This window comes from Schistocerca nitens, chromosome 7, assembly GCF_023898315.1.
Source record: "Schistocerca nitens isolate TAMUIC-IGC-003100 chromosome 7, iqSchNite1.1, whole genome shotgun sequence".
Lineage (NCBI taxonomy): Eukaryota > Metazoa > Arthropoda > Insecta > Orthoptera > Acrididae > Schistocerca > Schistocerca nitens.
Window position 1 is genome coordinate 333541203 of NC_064620.1, and position 6870 is coordinate 333548072.

The window sequence follows — 6870 nt, forward strand, 5'->3', positions numbered from 1 at the left end:
GGTGTTTGCATAGAATTGCCAGAGCTAACAGACAAGCAGCACTATGTGAAATAACTACAGAAATAAATGTGGGACATATGACAAATGTATCCACTAGACAGTGCGGCAATATTTGGCATTAATAAGCTGTGGCAGAAGATGACCAACACAAGTACCTTTGCTGAGAGCACAACATTGCCTGCAGCACCTGTCCTGGGCTCGTGACTATATTGGTTGGCCTGTAGATGACTGGAAAACCATGGTGTGGTCAGATGAGTCCAAATTTCAGTTGGCAAGAGCTGATGGTAGTGTCATGGATGTCGGGTTCCCAGACAACAATGGGATTTTTATGGATGACAGTGTGTCACATCAGCAGGCAACAACTGGTCGCGATTGCTTTGAAGAACATTCTGGGCAATTCAAGCAAATGGTTTGGCCACACAGATCGTCCAGTATGAATTCCATTGAAGATTTATGAGACTCAATTGAGAGGACAGTTTATGCACAAAACCGTGCAACTGTTTTGCAATTATGGACAAATATAGAGGCAGCATGGCTCAATATTTCTGCAGGGGACTTCCAGTGACTTGTTGAGTCCATGCCACATCTAGTTGGTGCACTACAGTGGACAGATGGCGGTCTGACACAGTATTAGGCTGTATCCCACGACTCATCACCTCAATGTAAGTAAAAATGCATCCAGAAAGGCCTGAGTTGCACATAAAGGTCTACTATGTTAGGAAAACTTCTACACTACACAATTTTCCCTCTGATAATGAGGTATTCAGAGGTACCATGGAACTTGAAATAAATGCATTCGCAATTTCTGCTGATTGTTGTAATATTGTGGAAGCAAGACAACTTCAAAGCTATGTACGGTTCATTTTTTTTTTCCTTTCAATATGAGTAACTAACTGCAAATTAAATGTATTGTTGGTTTATGTGGTAAAATTTCATGTGAAACATTTGTTCCTTGTTCACCAATTATATATTAGGGAATGGTTGCCAACTGTCATATACCAATCACATATAGTTGCAGAGTACATAAATTAATAAAAGAAACACCCATTACACTTATTTCTCTGCTACCAAACATGCTTTTCTTTTATTCATATTTTACTCGATGCATTTTGGGAAATGATTCCCATTTTCAAGTGGTTTTCTCTTTGTACTATGCCATCTTTAAGTAAAAATGGCATAGCACAAAGAGAGAACACACTTGAAAATGGAAATCATTTTCCAAAAAAGTTTCATGTAAAATATGAATAAAAGAAAACCATGACTATTAGACGAAAAGTTATTTATAAACAAACCCATTCTTTTCAAAGTTATAGGCTTTCACAAAACCATTTATAATGGACAACATCAAACTGTCATTTCATATGCAACAAGGACCAGCCCCTATTTAAACAGATACGTTCTAACAGACTGTCTGTATCATATGTGGTAACAATATATTGATAGTAATAATAATAATAATAATAATAATAATTTTTTTACTCAACATCAGATGATGCATTGATTATTTTTCTGAATTTGTCAGTTCATACCATTTATTAACTGGTCTTTGTCATTCACCATCCATGGCTGGACAGACTGTGTCAAAGTTACAATCAAGTGATTACAATATAATGAATTACAGAATAACATCTAAACTTTATACAGGTAATGTATATAGATATGTCATGTTCACTGTGTCCATTCGCTTTCTTCACAGTCAAAGAATTCTTGGTCCGAGTATTGTGGGCATTGTTTTGGGCCTTCAGCAATTTGTTTCTTGAAGTTGTCCAGCAGCAGGGTCTGCAATTCAACAGGTAGTTTGTTGAACATCCTCACAGCGATCACTGGAAAACTGTCTCTTTGTTTTGGACAGTCGGCAGATTGGTAAATTTATGTCTTCTTTGCTGTGAGTGTTATGTTTATTGATTTGTTTTGCCTCTTTCTGTTGGTGCCTAGGTTTTCCCTTATGTGGATGAGACATGATGACACATAGTGGCTATAAACAGTCATTATTCCCAATGTTCTGAATAACAGTCTGCAGTGTCCCTGGCTGCTGCTCGATGTAATAATTCTTATTGCCTTCTTTTGCAATAGCAGCATGTCATTGCAGCCTGCAGAATGACCCCATAGCTGTAATCCATACAAAATGTGGTTGTGGAACAAAGCATAGTAGACAATCATCAGAAACTGGTCTGTAATCACTTTTTTAATCTTTAGGAGGTATATTACACAAGAGAATTTCTTGCATACATTCTAACAAATACATATGTGTATTTACATCTTTTTTTTTTTAATTTTTGCAACAAACGGTGACATGGCAAGACAGGTTTATAAGTAATTTAGTTATAGGTGAGCCTTGATTTGAAGGTAGAGAGCATTTCATGTAAGGAACTAAGAATTATTTGAGATTTGTTATTTAAGAAATGACTGAACAAAGCTGGGTGATAAGGTGTTTATATTAAATGAATCTAAACACAGATGAAGCCTACTTAAAATTGCCTTTATTCTGTACAAAACAAAGATACTCACTAGATGAGCAGTGTGGATTAGCAATCAATATTCTTTTTGGTCTTGTTTTAAATTTCATGGTGGCGAGTGATGTGACTCAACTTGGTAAAGTATTGGCAAGCCTCAGTCCCACATACAGTGTGTTTCTTCGATAAAATGCAGTTCTGTGGCTTATGAGATGAAAGTAGACCAGAAGTGTTAGTCTTGCAGATATCTTGGTTTGTATTCTGACCAGCTGTGTGTGATGTATATTGTCACAAAAGTATTTGAAACAAGCACAAGTGAAACAGAAAAGTGCGACACAAAAATTGCATGTGTACCTAGTATGTCATTTTAGGAAGATCCGCCAAAAAAAAAAGTGACTCAGATTCTTGCCACTGGCAGAAGCATGCAGTAAAAGGAATAATTTGTGTGAAGTGCGGAACTGTGTATCATTTTAGCACTTCAAATTAGAAGATATGGATTTGTTCATGATGTATCAGTGGCGGCTCGCTCACAAACAAAATGAAAAATACTGTAAAGACGACGTAATTGTGGTGCTTTTAAGCAAAATGTGCATGTTAAGCTGTAGATTTGATGAACTAGAGAAGAAATGCAGTTAATGGTGGGAAACATTTCTGCACTGAAGTGTCTATAAATGCTCGATTTTGAGACAGCTTAAATTGTAGTAGTAGTAGTAGTAGTAGTACCAGTTGTGAGAACCTACATACAGGTGTAAATGCTACAACTGTGGAAAAAACGTGAAGTGAAGAATTTTGCACAAATTTGTAAACACAAGTAAGAACCTTCTCAATAATGTAAACTACAGAAACAGCTGTGTATTCCGGCAGCTATTGATGCAGTCTTGCAGGATTCTTGCATAATGAGTTCAATGTGAATTTACGTAGCAGTGTTAAACCTGGGGAACCCATGGGTGAAGTTATCAAAAACATTGAGCAGGACAGTTTATTGTGTTGATTGGGGGTGGAAACAATGATTATAGTAATGAACTGGTGACTGCAGTCTGTAACCTAAGGCAAGTTCTTCATTCTTCAAGAAAGGACATCGTAATTGTAACAGGGATACATGCAGACACATTCTCATTCCTACTTCCTATGTAAAGTTTTAAATTAAAAAGGCAAACAGATGGTCCCATATGATCTGCAAATTGTACTCAAATGCCCATTTTATTAGTGTGGACATTATGCAAAAGTATATGAATAGTAGAATGCATCTGAACAAAGTTCCAAGAGACTACTCAGTGGAAAAATCACTGAAACATTAGAAAAACTCACCCTGCAAGGTAATAATCTGTACAAACCAGCCTTCCAGTGGTGTATCCTGAAACAGCAGAGCAGCCATCAGCATTAGTGAACTACCATTCTGAAAGCAGTGGTATAGAAAATACAACCTCAGCTGACATTACAACAGAAACAAAAACAGGCAAAAGCAGTAGGTGTACTTCCAATAGTGAAGCCAACAGGAGCAGCATCAGTTCCAGTCTCAACAAACAACTGAGCAGCCATCAACATCAGAAATACCAGACCAGGCATGAGCAGTAACTACAAAAGCTACATATTCGCCATCACCTAGAGCAATACCAGCAAAAGTATAGAAGACATTCGTTTTAGAAGAAATAGGGTCAAACACTGTGCACTGGCAAAAAATAATGCTGCATGCCAGTTCGAATTTTTTTTAGTTGCAGGCAGAAGGAAAGGGGATCACGATACAAGTAATATGTGTAAAAATAATACTTTAAGTGACATAATTAATAATTTACACGCTGTGTTACAAAATACTACACAAGAAAACTTCAGGTAAAGAAACATTCAATTTGAAGTTTATCGACCAGAACTTTAGAAGTCTACAAAATAAGCACAATGATTAGGAAACCATAGCATGTTTTAATAAATCAGATGTATTAGTTATCACTGAGCACTGGTGTCCTGAAGAAAAAATTCTCACTATGCACCCAGTAACAATGAATCTTTGCTCATATTTCATCTGGGAGATCAAGCTTGGTGGTGGTGTTTCAGTATTTGCAGAAAGTTGTAGTAATTGCTGTGCTGTAAATGTAAGTGTTGTGTCATTGAACTGCCTGTTATAAACTATAGGTGGGAAAGATAATATATTATAATTGTGGGTATTGTATATACAGACCTCCATGTGCAATTACAGATATTTTTCCAACTAATCTCTATCAACTACTTGTAAAGACAGATAAATACTCTCTTTACCTCACCAATGATACAAAAAACACAGTAAAGGCATCACAAAACTCTTTAAGTCTGTGAAATATGATGGGCTAAATAAGAAAATCGTATTATAGGCAAACATATCAGGACCCCTTTCCACTGCAATTAATAGCACTTTAATGTCAAAGTTTTCCTGGCCTTTTGAAAATAGCCCAAGTAACCCCAGTTTTCAAGAAAGGAAACATATTGAAAGTAGATAGCTATAGACCACTCTCTATCTTGCTCCTCTTCTAAAAGAGCAAAGAAAAGGTAATATCCAATAGAAATGCCACATTTTTAACACGTTGACTTCCACGAGGCCAGCGACCATGCAGCAGAGGCGCCTGCAGTGGTCCTATTCATTTTTTCTTTAGGACTAATAGCTTCTACATTGCATGGGGTGGAAAAATCACATATTATTAAAAATAGTATTTTAATAGTATAAAATTAATCTTTACTGTTAAATGAAGTAGGTTAGGAACAAATGTTAAATGTGTGTACCACGTCTAACTCTGAGGGATAATTTGTGTTGTGGGGTGTAACAGGGTGGATGGGAAGGGAGCAAAGTGTAGAAGCATGAGGGAAGGTGCGCTGCCAGATTGTGATCATGCACTTCCCTCTTTCCATCTCTTCCAAGAGATTTGATGTAAGTGATGCAAAGCTACTTGATTATGTATGATCACACACTGAACCCACTGATGCTGTACTGTCTCACTGAAGCTGTACTGTCTAAACTTGGATGGAAACCAGTATTACCAGATGAACTCGAAAAAAATCTAATTGAAAATTTGCTAATGATGGAGAAGAAATATTTTGTTTGCACAAGGAATGATGTTAAGAGGCTTGAATGTCAGCTGGGTGAACTGAAAGTTATTTCAAGTCTGTTTTTTATCATGAAAGAAGTCGTAGATAAAGACATTCAAATGCTTCATGCAAAGACATGGTCACAAATTATTCCTTTGTACTCTGACTGGTACATTTGTTGCTACTGTCAAGGGCTTCAATAGAGAAACGGAGTGAAATTCTTTGATCTCTATGAAGCAGCATTAGAAGCTCATAACTGCCCTCCTTTACGTATTTTTAACTGGGACGAAGTGGAATTATCTGTAGTCCAGGGCAAGCTGCCCATAATCCTTGCTTTGAATGATACGTGACAAATAGGGTCAATGACATCTCCTGAGAGGGGCTTCTTAATTACAACTGTAGTCTGAATGAATCTGAGTGGCATATTTATCCTTCCTTTTATGATATTACCATGCAAGGACTTCAGTCATCTTCTGGCAAGATGGGCTTATCTAGGACATATTTTCTGATGCCAGTAGTCTGGATGGATTAGTTTTGAAGCTTTTTTGGACTAATTTGATCACTTCACTTTCATTGCATAACTTTCAATTCTCCTCATTTTGGATGGCCACTTCAGCCCTACTAGAAATCTTCATCTGATGAATGGGGCTCAGAAATCTCATGTCAGCATATTTAGCTACCACAACAAATCACTCACAAGATCCAGCCCCTTGCCATTAAGACATTACTGCAGTGAGGAAATTGGGGATTGGCAATTGCAAAATAAAAATGTGGTATATTATGAGGTTTCTGAGCTGTTTGTTAGAACATATTTGACGGTTCAGACAGGTCAGATAGCTATGAATGGGTTCAAGGCTATGGAACTAAATCCTGTAAATGAATAATTTTCCAGGATTTTGATCCCGATTCGATCAAAGAAGAGGAAGAAAGTATCCCAGCTCTGCAGTATGCTGAACCAATTACTACAATTGTAAATTCTGATTCTCCAGCTACATCCGAAGCAATGCATCTAGGTCGGTATCCATCCCTCCCTCAAAAACAAGTAACTTGAATGTCTCATCATCTGATTCCATTCAGCATTCAACTTCATTTCTTGCGACAACCATATCCCTGTGAATAAAGCCCAACACGAAGTTCCAGGAACTTGGAAAAGTTGTATCACTGCTGAAGACATATCACCAGTCCCTACTTTGAAAAATGCAGTATCAAAATGTGGCAGACCCAAAAGCCCAGAAGGTTCAATAACAGGTAGCATCTGGAAGAACACACCAACTAAATTTTGCACCATCTTTGTACACACACACACTACAGACGTCAAATAGCTGTCAGCCTGTCACAATGTCAGCACTCCAAGCGGTCACATTTT